The sequence below is a fragment of the Hyla sarda genome, chromosome 3 (genome assembly GCF_029499605.1).
Source record: "Hyla sarda isolate aHylSar1 chromosome 3, aHylSar1.hap1, whole genome shotgun sequence".
Classification (NCBI taxonomy): domain Eukaryota; kingdom Metazoa; phylum Chordata; class Amphibia; order Anura; family Hylidae; genus Hyla; species Hyla sarda.
This window is the reverse complement of record NC_079191.1, coordinates 357,254,782-357,271,850: the sequence shown is the minus strand read 5'-3', so window position 1 is coordinate 357,271,850 and position 17,069 is coordinate 357,254,782. Positions and strand designations below refer to the sequence as shown.

The 17,069-nt window shown below is 43.0% G+C and overlaps 1 protein-coding gene and 1 long non-coding RNA gene across 2 annotated transcripts in view; one reads left to right on the top strand and one right to left on the bottom strand.

Annotated features, from left to right (window-relative positions):
* Positions 1-17,069, bottom strand: part of SLC24A3 (solute carrier family 24 member 3) — a 380,969-nt gene that overhangs the window by 92,204 nt on the left and 271,696 nt on the right. The window lies entirely within an intron of this gene.
* LOC130362713 (uncharacterized) lies at positions 15,829-16,723 on the top strand. Its single transcript, XR_008891532.1, has 2 exons — positions 15,829-16,033; positions 16,309-16,723. It is a non-coding gene; the product is annotated as an uncharacterized LOC130362713 (long non-coding RNA).

Genomic DNA, 17,069 nt, shown 5'->3' with positions numbered 1-17,069 from the left:
TGTAAAAACTAGCATTTTAGTGAAAAAAAAATTAAATAATTTACACATCCAAATTTAATGAAAAGTCGTCAAACACCTGTGGGGTGTTAAGGCTCACTGTACCCCTTGTTACGGTACGTTCCTTGAGGGGTTTAGTTTCGGAAATAGTATGCTATGTGGGTTATTTTATTTTTTGCTGTTCTGGTCCCATGGGGGCTTCTTAAATGCTACCTGCCCCCCAAAAACCATTTCAGAAAAACTCACTCTCCAAAATCCCATTGTCGCTCCTTCCCTTTTGAGCCTTGTAGTGCCCCCACAGAACACTTGACATACACATATGAGGTATTTCCTTACTTGAGAGAAATTGGGTTACACATTTTAAGAAGATTTCTCTCCTTTTACCCCTTGTAAAAATTCAAAAACTAGGTCTACAAGAACATGTGAGTGTAAAAAATGAAGATTGTGAATTTTCTCCTTCACTTTGCTTCTATTCCTGTGAAACACCTACAGGGTTAACAAACTTTTTGAATGTCATTTTGAATACTTTGAGGGTGCAGTTTTTATAATGGGGTCATTTATGGGGTATTTTTTTTTTTTATAAGAAGACCCTTCAAATCCACTTCAAAACTGAACTGGTCCCTGAAAAATTTCGATTTTGATAATTTTGTTAAATTTTTTCCTAACATTTTGGAATTTTTCACAAAAAAATAATGCAAGTATCAACGAAAATTTACCACTAACATAAAGTAGAATATGTCATGAAAAAACTATCTCGGAATCAGAATTAAAAGTAAAAGAAAAAAATCCAATAAAAATTATTTAAACCAGAGTTATGAATGCCCGGTCCTTAAAGGGGAACTCCGCCCATAGACATCTTATGATAAGATGTTAGATCCCGCTGCTGGGGACCTGGGGGATTGCCACTGCGGCACCCCGCAATCATTACTGCACAGAGCGAGTTCGCTCTGTGCGTAATGACGGGCGATACAGGGGCCGGAGCAGCGTGACGTCATGGCTCCGCCCCTCATGACATCACGGCCCGTCCCCTTAATGCAAGTCTATGGCAGGGGGCGTGACGACCGCCACGCCCCCTCCCATAGACTTGTATTGACGGGGGCGGAGCCGTGACGTAATGATGCTCCGGCCCCTGTATTGCCCGTCATTACGTGCAGAGCGATCTCGCTCTGCGCAGTAATGATGGCGGGGTGCTGCAGCGGCGATCCCCGGGGTCCCCAGCAGCGGGACCCTGGCGATCTGACATCTTATCCCCTATCCTTTGGATACGGGATAAGATGTCTAAGGGCGGAGTACCCCTTTAAGGTGAAAATGGGCTGGGTCCTTAAGGGGTTAATAATGCTGATTTCCTATAAAGATGTTATTTCTAGCGTCCTCTTCCAAACTGCTGTCTCCGTAACTAAGGCAGATCCTTCGCTCCAACTCTTTAGTTAGAGAAGGAACTAGTTGGTCAACTGGGATTCATTAAATGTGATCTCGAATTCCCATGTCATCTACCTATTGATGTTTCCTATATGGAAAAAGGAGTGTAACAGCTGGTAATAGCATGAATGAATGCAGCTTACTTACAGATTGTATGATTCTCAACACAAAGTGTTTATTAATTAGAATAAATAAATGACAACAATAAATGTGTGTGTATATATATATATATATATATACTCATTACAAGGGTTGGAGCAAGTGAACGGTCAGTTTTTGAAGCTAATGTCTAGGAAGTAACATTAAGAATCTGAACGACTTGTGGCTATACAACTGGCCCAAAAAATATTCAAAACAACAGGTATTGTGGTCAGTGTGGCCAGTATTCAGTTATAAGAAGTTACCAAAAGTGGTCTGAGGAAGGCGATAGGGTCATGGGAACCAAAGATGTGTGTGGGGAGAAAAGGCTAGCCTGTCTAATCTGATCCTTGTGGCACAAATAGCTGAAATGTTACTGCTGGCAATGATAGAAGTTGTTACAACACAATTTGCCCCTCCAGCATGGGGACTGATTTTTATGCCGGCCTGTGCCTATAATCCACAATCTGGCATCAAACAACCCTTTTAATCTCTCCTATGAATCAGTTAATGAAGTAGTAGAACCCCCTGGATTGGAGGCATAGGGCCTTTTTTTATTTACCTTCCATATAATCCAGTTCTGACTATAGAACCTTAATAGGAAACCTGTGGAATTTTTTGTTTAATCAACCGGTGCAGAAAGTTAAACAAATTTGTAAATTACTTCTATTTAAAAATCTTCCAGTATTTATCAGCTGCTGTATAATACAGAGGAAGTTTTTTTCTTTTTGAATTTATTTTCTGTCTGACCACAGTGCTCTCTGCTGCCACCTCTGTTCATGTCAGGAACTGTCCAGAGCAGGAGCAAATCCCCATAGCAAACTTCTCCTGCTCTGGCCAGCTCCTGACATGAACAGAGGTGTCAGCAGAGAGCACTGTGGTCAGCCAGAAAAGAAATTCAAAAAGAAAATAACTTCCTCTGTATTATAGAGCAGCTGATAAGTACTGGAAGGATTAAAGGCGTATTCCAGGCAAAACCTTTTATATATATATATATATATATATATATATATATCTCAACTGGCTCCGGAAAGTTAAAAAGATTTGTAAATTACTTCTATTAAAAAATCTTAATCCTTCCAATAGTTATTAGCTTCTGAAGTTTTCTGTCTAACTGCTCATTGATGATGTCACGTCTCGGGAGCTGTGCATGATGGGAGAATATCCCCATAGGAACTGCACAGCTCCCGGGATGTGAGTCATCAGAGAGCAGTTAGACAGAAAACAACTCCTCAACTTCAGAAGCTAATTACTATTGGAAGGATTAAGATTTTTTAATAGAAGTCATTTACAAATCTGTTTAACTTTCCGGAGCCAGTTGATATATAAAAAAAAGTTTTGGCCTGGAATACCCCTTTAAGATTTTTTAATAGAAGTAATTTCAAATCTTTTTATCTTTCTGGCACCAGTTGATTTAAAAAAAAAAAAATAATGTTTTCCACTGGAGTTCCCCTTTAACAATTTCCTATTAAATGTGTACAGGGAGAGCAGACAACTAGGCACAGAACCATCTTGTATTAACTTTTACTGTTTCTAATTAAATATACACCTTTATTTGCCAAAAGAATTAAATGTATTTGGACAATATTGCTTTATTTTAATAAGAAAATACAAAGTGGTTCTGTGCTGGAGGTTATTTTTAAGACCCAAATTGGCCTCGATATTTTTGCAAACAGGTGGGACTTTCACTGGCGTATATGTCTTTATAAGCTGGTTAATCTTGTAGGCATGGTTTCTTGGGTGCACAGTATACGCACTGATTTATGATGTATGACTTTTGCACAGTTTGGCACAACAGCCCCTCCAGCCAGGACTATGCACAGGTAGCCATCCTGGGCAAAATAAGCTCCACATTAGCTTCAAGTCGCACGTAAACATTAACTGACATTTATCAAAAGGCGCAGGCATTTGATAAATGCTGAACAGATGAACTTAGTGCACACTAATAAATAAAATCACACATGTTAATAAATAACCCAATAATGTCTATTAGTATATTCTTGCTGTGATATTCTGAAGATTACCGTATATACTCGAGTATATTTTTCGGGCTGAAAACGCCCCCCTCGGCTTATACTCGAGTGAACTCTCCGCCTGTCAATCCCTTTCAGTAGTCTTCAACCTGCGGACCTCCAGATGTGTCAAAGCTACAACTCCCAGCATGCCCGGACAGCCATCGGCTGTCCGGGCATGCTGGGAGTTGTAGTTTTGACACATCTGGAGGTCCGCAGGTTGAAGAGCACTGCAGCCTTCAGCATCATCCAGACCCCCCTTTAGTTTTCTACTCACCTCCTCTCGGTGGGCAGGAAGGGTGAGCTGTTCTGGGCCATCTATGCTGCAGGGACCGTCCGGTGGGGATGGTTAGTCGTTCCGGGCTGTTCATCTTCAGCGGGAGGCCCTCTTCTCCGCTCCGGGCCCGGCCCCGGACTAGTGACCTTGCCTTAACGACGACGCACAGGGACGTCCCTGCACATGAACGTCCCGGTGCATCGTCGTCAAGGCAACGTCACTAGTCCAGGGGCCGGCCCGGAGTGGAGAAGAGGGCCTCACGGTGAAAATGGACAGCCCGGAACGACTAACCATCCCCACCGGACGGTCCCTGCAGCATAGATGGCCCGGACCAGCTCACCCTTCCTGCCCACCGAGGGGAGGTGAGTAGAAAACTAAAGGGGGGTCTGGATGATGACAAAAGCCGCAGTGGTCTTCAACCTGCGAACCTCCAGATGTTTCAAAACTACAACTCCCAGCATGCCCGGACAGCCATGCTGGGAGTTGTAGTTTTGCAACATCTGGAGGTCCGCAGGTTGAAGACCACTGAAGGGATTGACAGGCGGTGATGATGAAGGGGGGGGATGGTGACAGGGTGATGATGACATGGGGGGATGATGACAGGGTGATGATGACGGGGGTGTTAATGACGGGGGTCTGGATGATGACAGGGGGGGATGATGACAGGGGGGGATGATGTATTTCCCACCCTGGGCTTATAGTCGAGTCAATAACTTTTTCTGGGTTTTTGGGTTGAAATTAGAGGCCTCGGCTTATATTCGGGTCGGCTTATACTCGAGTATATACGGTAGACAAAGGCTATTAAATAGCAGTCTGTGTCTACTTATATGAGATATGCCATTATTACTGCTTCATAATAAAGCTTCTGCCTGCACAATTATTATGAGATTGGTCTTCACATTATTCCAAAGTATTTCCAGGCTCCTTTAAAAGCATCTGATAGATACATGTAGTTCATAGCAAACACCTCTAGTGATTATATATCTTTTGACACTTGAGATCAAGCGTAGAGAAAAAACGGAAATGACAAGTCAACTGGCCAACAATTTAACTTTGGCTCTTTCAAGAAACACCTATTACAGTTCATGGGCTATATTCACATAGTGTGGTATATTTTATTTTACAAGTGCATTTTCGGGCTGTAAATTTTGCCACTAAATTTTACATTGTTTAAAGGGGTACTCTGCCCCTAGATATCTTATCCCCTATCCAAAGGATAGGGGATAAGATGTCAGATCGCCGGGGCCTGACGCTGGGGACCCCCGCAATAAAGCAAGCTGCACCCACCTGTAACTGCCTCCGGAAGCGCTGAAGGTTCTCTGGCTTATTCCTCCCAACCACGGGGATAGAAGATCGTAATGTCATGACTCCGCCCCGTGTGACGTCACGCCCCCCCCTCAATGCAAGTCTATGGGAGGGGGCGTGACGGCCGTCACGCCCCCTCCCATAGACTTGCATTGAGGGGGCGGGGCGTGACGTCACACGAGAGCGGAGTCGTGACGTCACGATCTTCTGTCCCCGTGGTAGGGAGGAATTAGCCAGAGAACTTTGGATAGGGGATAAGATGTCTAGGGCCGGAGTACCCCTTTAAACACAATTATGGTGCAAATGCTTTGGTTTTGCGGCAATTTTCATATAGAATTATATGAAAAAACACCATCATAAGTTTGTGGTCTGCACAAATTGTGGGAATACCACACAAGGCTGGAATATTTTGGGGTCCTCCTGAGTCAGCCATAGAGCAAGGGGTGGGGGGCAGGTGGAGGCAGATTACTGGTCATGCCTTTAGGGAGTTTTCAGTAAAAAAAGAAGGCCCACTTTTGGTTAAAGGTCCAATGAGTGATTCACTGGCTCCCTAGCTAGCTAGTCTCAGCCTGTGTGCCAGGGCCCTTGTGCATTAGCAAACGCTGCACCCCATGTGGTTACAACTATTTTTCCAGCAAATCCTTACCCACCACCTTCTGTAGCCACTGCAAGCAATACATTTGCTTACAGTATCTTACTGTGCCATATTGTAGAACCTCTATATATTTTTAGACATTGCATAAAGTCCCTTAGCAGATTTGTATGTTTCCATAAATCATGCCATTGCAAAAAAATGCTAGAAACACCAAAAATCCGACAACGTACCAATTCCTAGTGAAGAAAACAAATTTGGGTGTCGGGAATGGAGAAATACTTGTCAATTACTTTTTTTTCAGGGAAAACCAAAACAAATCAGAAGTGCCCTGTGGTTCTCAGGATAAACATGCAATGTGATACTGCCCCACATTCACCGAGGAAAAACGTGAACATGCATAAAAATGTCTAGTGCTTCTAAAAACCATTAATCGAGAACAGGATCAGGAACATAATTAAAAGTATTTACATAGGAAAAGAGCAGAGAACCAAAACTTCAGAAAAGTAGCAACGTCTGTCACCTTTTCTCAAGCAGAATGTGTGACTGTGAGCTATGCCAGGGAGAACTGCCATAAATCTAGGTCTTTACCATTATGGCTTTACATGGAAATATGTCATACAACAATCCCTGCCATCTCATTTTGTTCTTTTTAAAGTCCCTAACAACAATTTCTTAAATCAGGAAACTCAGGATCCAGGTAACACCATTCAATATACCTAAGGCCTTTTACCAGGGACAAACACAGAAATCATATAACACATTGCAAATATACAACAATAACAATATTCTCCCATTATCCACGAGATGCAAGGCAGATAAACACATTTTTCCATTCAGTAGGTGATAAAGAGAAGGCGAGCATACAGTATTTCTGTTATCTTGCCTTTGTACAGAAATGGTCATAACAATGTAAACAGATTGGATCAGCTGATTGAATGTATAAATGAGAAACACAGATAAAAGAACAGGAAAACAAATATTAAAACTTCTTGCAGCTATTAAGCAAGACAAAAGAAATATGGCCAAAACCCTGACTAGGGAGGTATTAAGGTAACCATATTGTAATGATGCTGGGTGTGGATCCACAGACCTGTGTGGCTGATGACACAGGCCGTATCGGGGTGCAGAGTCTAAGGTGCAGCTGGTCTTCATCAGAGCCCGCCGCAAGGCAGGATGGGCTTGCTGCAACAGGCGGCACCCAGGTTGCTACCCCCGATACAACTCGACCACACTGGTAGCTGGGTGAGGCGAGGTACGGAAGGATGAGGCTAAGGCGTAGTCAGACATAGAAAAAAGGTCTAGGCAGACGGCAAAGGTACGTAGTCAAAAAACTTAGTGGAAGGGTCTAGAACACGGGCAAGGCAAACAGACAAAAGTACGCTTAATCTCAGGCAATGGGCACTGGAGATCCAGAAGGGAAGAGGGGGAGCTGCCTAAAATAACATAATGGAAGGACCAGGCACCAATCAGTGGACCAATCAGCCCTAGGAGGCAGGGGGTGCATGCACCGGGAACCAGAGAGCCGGACAGAAGCAGGTAAGGAGTGGGCTGCAACTCGCGAATTGCGGTCCGGCCGGAGGTACGGGGTGGTGAGCGCTCACGGTCGGAGCGTGCACTGTGACACTTATTATCCCTATAAGGCTAAGTTTCCACTTGTTTTTTTTTCTGGCATTTTGTGGAAAACTGCCACTGCAGTTTTTGAGTCAAAGTCAGAAGTGGATCCATAAGGGAGAAGAAGCATAATTTCTTCCTTTATATGTCCTATTCCTTTTGAATACACTTCTGGCTTTGGCTCAAAAACTGCAGTGGCAGATATCCAAAAACTGCCAGAAAAAAAACCATGTGGAAACTTAGCCTAAAAGGTCTCGGAACAGTAGTTATCAAGAATGTGAGCGGGAGCCACAAGTTAGGTGTATGGGGGTTAGAAACTTGGATTAGCCCTTTAGGACTAAAACTTATTCCAAGACTATGGTTTAATATCAAATATACTGGAGAAGATTGGTCAGGGAATACAGTCTGCGAGGTGTTCTAGTAATCGGAAAATTTGTGTAGTCTACCCTGCCGGAGCGCTTATGACCTCTTCAGAACAAATGACGGGGAAATTTTCTGCACAAAGGACTGGATTGTAATGGACTTCCAGTTGTTGACTAAAAAAATTGGTATAAAATTATTGTATGAGAACATTTGGGCCATTGCTCAATACACTTTCTTAATATTGTTCTATAGGAGGCTGCATTTTTTTTTATATTGATAAATTATGTAACGCTGGTTGTATACAGTCATCTCTAGGGAGAGCTTACTTCTTAGCTGGGTCCTTTGTGCGTTCAAAAAAGGAATGTCGGCATATACGGTACTTTGATACAATAAAACAGGCCCCTTTGCTGTAATGGCCCAGTCCTTTATTTAATGGGACTCAATAGAGCAGCTGACCACATGATGCAGACTTATACCTAGAATGCAATACGCTATGCAAAGGGAACCCAGCCTTTATATGTGTTTATACAGCTAGTATTGAATACAAAGGGTGCTGTATACATCTATATGTAGTGAGCTCCCTCTGGTGATAGCACTAGAGAGTCCAGACCATGTCAGGGTTAGTAGGTAATACAGCTCTCTGTCAAGCTATCGCTTAGCAGTAGTATTTTATACCTCCATGGTAAGAACCCTACTATTTTTATATAAAACCATACAGGGGCCACTGTACTAACTTAGCCTCTATGTGTTTCGAGTCACTTCTCTAACTCTTTCCCTCTCCTTTCCATAGACTTGTATGAGCAGCATGTAAATTGATCCCTCAGTAAGCTAAATTGTAAAGACAAGATGAACTGAAGCAGCTTTACAGCTTGAAAATAAGTTTAGGAGGAAGGGTGAGGAGAAAAGCAGCTAATTGGAGAAAGAGGCATTTTCCCTGATAAGATATATAACAAAGGTTATTATATTTTCTCATACTATTGATTTATGCAGATTGTTAAAATGACAGTGACAATTTAAGGCTACAATTTAGTTTTTTGAGGAAGTTGTACGTAAATAGTGTACAGCCCTTAAAGGGGTACTCCACTGCTCCGCCTTTGGAACAAACTGTTCTGAACGCTGGAGCTGGCGCCGGGAGCTCGTGACATCATAGACCCGCACCCTCATGATGTCACGCCCCACCCCTCAATGCAAGTCTAATGCTATGTTACACTGTTTTTTTTATTTAAAGTTAAAAGAGAAGTATCGTGCACAAAAAAACTTATTGGGGGGGATGTGTCCAACCCAGGCTATCTACGGCCCTCCTGTAGAGATATATGGAGGGGGCGTGTTAGCTGCCGCTTTGTGCGGAGATCGATACACTCCATTCCCAAGGAGAGATGGGGTCCTGTGCAGGAGATCGTGGGGAGATCACACTTTTTGTGCTCAATACTTCTCCTTTAATAAGGTTCTTAAATTCCATACTTATTGTTTCCTAAAATTACTACTAAGAATACTATATATGGGAGAAATCATAGCAGCTAGTTTGCACCCACTATGGAGCTTAGTTTAGAGAAAACTGACAATTACCTACAGAGTGGAAAACTGCAGATACAAGTCATATAATGGACAGAAATAGTGCTTTTTCTTATGAACACACACACAAAAGCTAAAAAATACCCCGAAAAGACAGGTTTGCTTTAAGAATAATACAGTGATCTTCTAGGCTGCCTCTAGTGGCTGCAGGCAGAGTTTCATCTTTATTATCTTTTAAATTCACTCATATGAAAGAGATTTCTTTGACAGTTATACATATTTAATAAGGAATTAGTCAGGACAAAATTGTTTACCTAAAAAATGTACGATTAAAGGGGAAGATTGACTTCAATATACTTCCAGTTGAGTCTATAGAGCTATAAGACATTTTCACTGTTGACGTCTACACAAGGACATGGCTCTGATCAAGCTGCTTCAGACGATAAACTGTCTGGTCATGAAAAATAGCAATTTATTTCTTAGCCTCCTGCACAGAAGCAGCTCGGATGAAGCAGTTCCTTTGTGGCTTGCTCATCCTTGGTGCGATCACGGACACCACCACTACAGAGGTAGTAATTGCTGTTTATTTTTACACTGCTGAGCAGAGCCCAGAAAATCCTTCTCATGTTGATGTGGTGAAAGGAGCTGTCATTGATTTCAGCAGGGAGGAAACAATAATAAAACGTATTTGTGTCTGAAAATGAAAGCCTGAATATTAAAACTCTATCAGGATTATCAGCTGGTAGAAATGTGGTGGGAGTGTCAGACTATCCATGATAATGGTCACTGGAGAGAAGGCAAATGATCCCTTATGGAGTTACCGTTATATGACACAATTAGTAATGACATATTCAATCCAACAATATAAGGCCTGTTTACATCTATTATCAGCACTAGGTCTCCGGTATATCACCAATAAAAAGGTATTTGGACATTAATTGTTAAATGCCCATAGAGTTGAATAGACCAAATGTAGTCTATTTGTGACTGTGTTTGGTTAATTCAATGCTATGAACATGCCATGGGTATGCTGCAGTATATTGTATGTCAAAATACCTTTTTGCTGGTATTTCAAGATAGAAGAGTAGCATAAAGACAATAATAAATGTGAACACACCCTATATTTTTCTCAGATTCTACTGAGTGGGCGCCAAAGTCAGGTAGTTTAAAGGGGAACTTTGCCCCTAGACATCTTATCTCCTATGCAAAGGATAGCGGCGGGACCCCCGCGATCTCCCTGCTGCACTCGGTGTTCATTTAGTGTGTGGGGTGCTGCGTGGAAGCGCCGGAGGCTCGTGACATCATGGCCGCGCCTCACTTATGCAAGTGTAAGGGAGGGGGTGTGGTGGCCGCCACGCCCCCTCCTATAGACGTTCATTGAGGGGGCATGCCCGTGACGTCAGTAGTGGGGCGTGACCGTGATGTCACGAGCCTCCGCCCTGCATCGCCAGTCATCCGGAATGGAACAAAGTTCACTCTGTGCACTGGATGGCTGGGGTGCCGCAGCCGAGATCAGAGATAAAATGTCAAGGTGTGGAGTACCCCTTTAACCTCCATGCTATTCTATAGAGACATTGGGGCATGGATTGAGTCCCCCTGCTTTTTCACAACCAGCCTAGTAATACCAGGGTGGGAAGGATAGGACATAACAAGCTGATTGATGGAGGTCTTACCGCTGCTTGGAAGAGAGAATGAATGGAGCACTGGGTGTGCAAATTTTTCCTCTGTTCTCATGATCGGTGGGTATACCAGCAGTCAGACCGCTATCAATAAGCTTGTTATCCTCTAGCCTTTAGATAGAAGAGAACTTTTTAAACTATAAACAACTTTTTAAGATTTCGATATTTCTACAATTAACAATATGATATGAACTGTAGTTGCATGCCTTGACATTTCAAAAAATATTACTATACACTAAAAACTCGAATACACTGCTTTCATTACACACGTGAAATCGTACTACGTTACTATGTTTATTTCCATGTGTTTCATTTTACAAATAAAGCAGGTTACGACCTGAATAGAATAAAAAAAACAAAAACAAAAAAACTCTAAAATGTAATCACACAACCAGGGGACAGTGACAGTAAAAGTCTGATTTACTTTCTGTCAGTGAAATTAAAGCTTAAAAGATTAGGCCTCATGAAAGATAGCCTTATGGAAGCACTGAACGGTGAACAAAATAAATAAATAAGTCTTAATCTCCCCTATAAACAATTCTAGAGGCATATTAAATTCATTTTTCATGAAATTTGGATAAAGATTGCTGAGCAATACATGGCATGGTTTGCTATAATTGTGAACAAAATTAACAATTTCTCTTAATATATAATGCTTATGTTTATTATTATTTTACAGTCATTAGTTAAGCTTCTATTAACAAAAAATAGTTAATTATAAATACTGACATTAATTATTTTACCTTGTTTTATGATACATGGAGGGCATTCAGTTAAAAACTATAGTACCAAGGGTAAATGCCATCTGTTAGGGCCTATAAAGTGCATTGTCTCATATCCTCTGCCTGGGAACCCCTCTATAAACCACCTTGTAGGAATGTCCCCAGCTACGGCAGATACCGTCCATCCATGAATTATACGAATGGCCATTCATGGACACCCTGAACCACCCTGTTTGAACTTCTCCAGCTACGGCAGACCCAGTCCATCCATGAATTACATGATCAACTTGGACACCCTAAACCACTGTTTTAGAATGTCTCCAGCTACGACCCAGTCCATCCATGAATTACTCGAGCGGCCATTCATGGACACCCTGAGCCACCCTGTAAGAATGTCTCCAGCTGGGGGCGTGGTCAGAATGGAGAGCTAGCCCGGCTCTTAAAATCCTGGAATCCTTACCCTGATCGGGGCCCGACTCACTTGGAGGCGTGTGGGGAGTTGCCGTGACCCTGCTGAGTCCTCCGGTGCTGCTCTCATGTGCCGGATGTGAAGGAGTGTGGAGTGAGAAGTCCGGAGGGGTGCCAGCGCTGCGGGAGTGAAGGCAGTCGGGGGAGCTCCGGGCCGGGAAGCTCAGAGGAGCTGCATGACCCTGTAGGTGACAGTGGAGACGGGCAGAGGGCTGCAGGTGAGGTGGCCATCGGGTCTCCTATAAGGCAAGAACAGCAGGAGAAGCTGCCATTGCGGAGACGTTCATGGGCTGGGCTTCTGGTTACCCTGGAAACTCCCGTGCCCGGAAAGTGTTGCTGAGGACGCTGAGCTGCGGCTGCCGAGGAGGGTGCTGAGTGAGTCTGTTAACCCCTTGTGCTCTTTGTGGAGTCTGCAGACGGCTGAGGGGGTGAAGTGGGGTCCTCTCTAAATTATGATGGACTCTGATCTGAGGACATTGCCCCCTGGTCTTTGGCCCTACTCTATGAGGTTTGGTCCCCCCCCTCTTCCTGCTCTCTGGGAACTGCTTGGCTGCTGCTGCGGCACTGTGACTGGGGTGAAGTTTGCAATTGTGCTATTCTTGCTCTTTGGGATATTCCTTATCCCCCCCCTGACGCCCTTCACATCGCTATCCTGCTATAGTTTCTCTCATTCTGGTTTGCTGGACTTTGTGGTGCTTACAGCGTTTCTGAATATGGGGGTCCAAAGGGACGCAACAAGAAATCTAAACCTGCAGCTGAGGCTGCGAGACTATCTACTGAGGATGTGGCTTCCTCTGATGAGGTACCACCGCCTGATGGTGCTCAAGCTAGACATGACTCCTGTGCGCCTAAATTCTCAGCGCAGGCCGTTAAGGCTCTCAGCCAATTTGCTAGGCCTGTGGAAGCTATGGATGGATCATCTCCAGTTCGTTTCCCTCCAATGTTCTCTGGATCTCCGTGTTCTGAGAGATGTGGCTTTCCTCATCATTCCTCCTGTCCAGTGGACTCTGTGGATCAGAAGTTTAATCAGCTGCTGGCAGCGTTCACCTCTTGCCAAACCATGATGGCCTTCCTTGGGAAATGGCAGAAAGAAATTTTACCACCTGACACCTTTTCACCTTACTTTACAGTGGAGAGGGCGCATCGGGTCCCGGCCAGACTCCCACCTCCGGGGGTCCTCCTAGAACTTTTTTGGCGAAACTCCTCCACTATAGAGACAGAGGGGGAGATTTATCAAAACCTGTGCAGAGGAAAACTTGCCCAGTTGCCCATAGCAACCAATCAGATTGCTCCTTTCATTTTGCAGAGGCCTTCATAAAAATGAAAGAAGTGAGCTGATTGGTTGCTATGGGCAACTGGGCAACTTTTCCTCTGCACAGGTTTTCATAAATCTCCCCCAGAGTCTCTATCCTGAGAGCTGTGCATATCAAAGATGAAGTGCACTTCAATGACAGTTGGGTGGCCTTCTACCCAGGTTTCTTGGTGGAGCTATGCAAACAGCGAACCAAGTTCACCGAAGTTCATCTCCGCCTACGTACCAAGGGATACCGCTATTCCATGTTGTTTCCTCTATGATTCATGGAGTTTGTAGGGGTTCCTTGGAGGAAAGTGTCTCTGTATGCGGATGACACGCTGGTTTAGTTGGCGGATGTTCAGGGTTCCCTGGGGGCCTTGTTCTCCCTTTTAGCTGACTTTGGCTCTTTCTTAGGCCTCGGGGTTAATTGTGGGACCTCTTCCCAATGGGCTGCAAGTTGACACTCAGTTAAGATATTTGGGAGTAGAGGTTTCTCGTTGTGTGACGGCGTATGTTTGGCTGAATTTGGCCCCAGTGTTGTTGTCGGTGACTGAAAAATTGCAGGCTTGGTATTCCTTACCTCTCTCTCTGGCTGGCAGGATTAATATTTTTAAGATGATTTATTTACCTAAATTTCTTTATCTCTTTCATTTTTCTCTAGTGATTCCCCCTAAAAAGTTTTTTAAGAGGCTGAGTGGCGTTTTGAGGTCCTTCTATTGGCAAGACAAAACTACATGATTGGGTCAGGAGCTGAGCCAAGTGCCCAAACAGCAGGATGTTCTAGGTGCCCATAGTATGCTTGATTACTTTCTAGCATCTCAATTGGTGTATGCTGCCTGGTGGATCGAACTGGATCTGGCAAATGTTTCTACTGCTCTGGTGGGAGCTCTCATGGGTTTGTATGAAACATTGACTAATGTCCTGTATAGATATACTTCTTCCTCCAGACTGCTGACCCCTATTAGAACGGTGGCTGAGGTGTGGTCGGTGGTTTCTGGACACTTCCCGCTACCTAGGGCACCTCTGTGGGGGAATCCTCATTATGAGCACCTACAGGGGTTGGAGGCTGCCGGTTACTGGAGTGATCATGGAGTCAAGTTCGCCATGCATTTGTTTGGGGAGTTTTCTTCCTTCCCCTCCTTCCAGGAGATGTGTGACCGCTTTCATCACCCTCGGAGCGCCCAGTTTCGGTACTTCCAGCTGAGACATGCGGAGGTGGTACAATTTGGCTCTCTTCATGTGACCCTGGCGTTTTCCGATGTGGAGCAGCTCCTGGGTACCACCGACCTTGCTAAGCCTCTGATTCAAGCATATGCTTTGCTCATGCAGTGGTCCTGATCCATTTGGGTTAGCATCTGTGAAGTGGGTAGCAGATATCCCTGAGTTGACAGAAGATAATTGGCCCCATCTAAATGCCCCAAGAAATTTGATAGGGTCTGGATGCCCTGGCTGTCAATAGGTGAGTCGGTGGTCCCCTGAGAGGGTCAGTTCTCCGGGCCAGTTTGGTTGTCTGGGACTGGGCGGGGGAATTGTAGGAGTGCTCCGGGAGTGTGTGCATGTGCTCATTTGTTTTCTGTCTTAGTGTCTGTTGAGTTAGTGTTGGCCGGATGTGGTCTCCCTGCAACGTGTAATCGGCCCTGATTTACTCATCTAATACTGTACGCAGGTTTGGTGGGCTGGGGAGCTATATGCTTGGCGTGTGTATTTCATTGTTGTTTAAATATGCAAAAAAGTTATAAATAAATGTTTTAAAAAATAAAAAATAAAAAAAAATGTCTCCAGCTGCAGCAGACCCAGTCCATTCCTTGAACGGCTGTGAACACCACACAAGGTCGGCATTGAGGGGAAACTGCAGTGGATCTCAAAATCCATAACTTCCTTTGAATCTGCTCGAGATCATTTTGACTGTTTCTTAAAACCCCATTCACATGCATCATAGTACTCTTAGCTGCAGAATTTTGAGACCACCATAGCCATAATTTCACAAATAAATATGCTATGTGGTAATAAAAAGCCACAGGAAATAATAGTCTTTTATCTGCTACCCTGTTGGTGTCTTAAGGTGTCATATGGAAATTAAAAATTCCCTGGTAAGATGAATAACATTTTATTAAGGGTTTGCTAAAATAATGCAACTTTCTGCTAACCTTTAGGGTATATTTCCATGAGCCATTTTTGTTGCGTATTTTTTCTGTAATCATTGTAAACTGTGGCGTTACTGTAAACACCACTAGCATCATGCCATAATTATGGAAATGGTGGCAAAACACAGCAAAAATAAGTTTAGGAAAATATGTCCAAAAAAAGGCATTTAACCAACGATGGGCTTTAATGGAACACCTGCCTATAGAATTCATAGTAGATAACTAACTTCTAAATGTCATAATCCACCTTTAATTGTGGATCTATGTATCTTCTTTTTTATACTGTAACAGAAAAGAAAATGTATAGGTCAAAGTCGGGACCCTGGCACGATGAGATGATTTTTGATAAAAATGCATCACAGCTTTCAAAGACTTGTGGCCTTACAGTAGATTTGGAATATGAAGATGGCATAGAAAGCATCTGAAGATTAAAGGACATAGAAAAAACGGAGAATGGAAAACACATGAAAGCCACAACACATTCCGGCTGCGTAAAAGTAAGTGACACTTATTGATGGATGGATGTAATAAAGAAACAAAAAGTGATCCCAGTTCTTAGTTACAAACTATTCCTATCGTTGAGTATATTAGATCAAAACTTTATACAAATTGTTATCAGCATATAATCTGCGTTATATTACTTATGCTTGACAGTATTTCACTTTTGTAGAAATCTATACGAAAGAGAATGTGAGATGCACCATGGCACGCTGTATTACTCAAGATTTCTTTGCTGCATATTTTGCTTAGTTTTTTGCTTTATTAGCTTTAGTATTTGTAGATCAAAGCAAGAAGTGAAACATCAACGAAAGAGACACAAAGGCAGACGTGAGGGAGGCACCAATGCTGAGTATACACCTGCCAAAAACACTAAATAGATGCAGAAAAAACGGACAAATGAAACCATGAGGAGGTACAGCCATGGGGAATATGCAATAGAAAGTCATAAAATGCCACCACTTTATCACTCTCTATATTGTTATCAACGGAAGAGAATTGATTTTGGTCAACTGTATAACCGCTAGGCCCGAGTAGCTTTCTTATCCTTTATATTGTTTACATGGTGCTGTTATTTTTTGCTTTCTGATATGGCTATTCTCTAATGTTACCCTTCTCCGCCAGGGAATTGTGGCCTGTTTACTGCTTTTGCAATATTTTCTCTTGTAATTGAACTTTTTTTTTTTTTTTTTTTAATAAAAAGGCAACAAAACAAACAACTGAATTGATAAAAATAATGAAAAGATAATGAACAAAAATAGCACTTGACTTATAAAACTGGCCTTAATGTAATCATTGTGTATGACCTTCTAGGCAAAAGGCTGTTGTTTTGTTGTAGTTACAAGGTTGTCACCTTGAGAAGTATAATCTGTTGTCGCCTGAATTGACAAGTAAAATCTACTATTCGACTATAAGGCTATGTTGACACTTTTTTTTTCAGTCCTCTTTTGTAAAAAAAATCCTGTAATTTGGCTGTTTTACAGAACAAAAGACGATCAAAGACGGATGTCTTTTTCCAGTTACTCAGTTCAATGG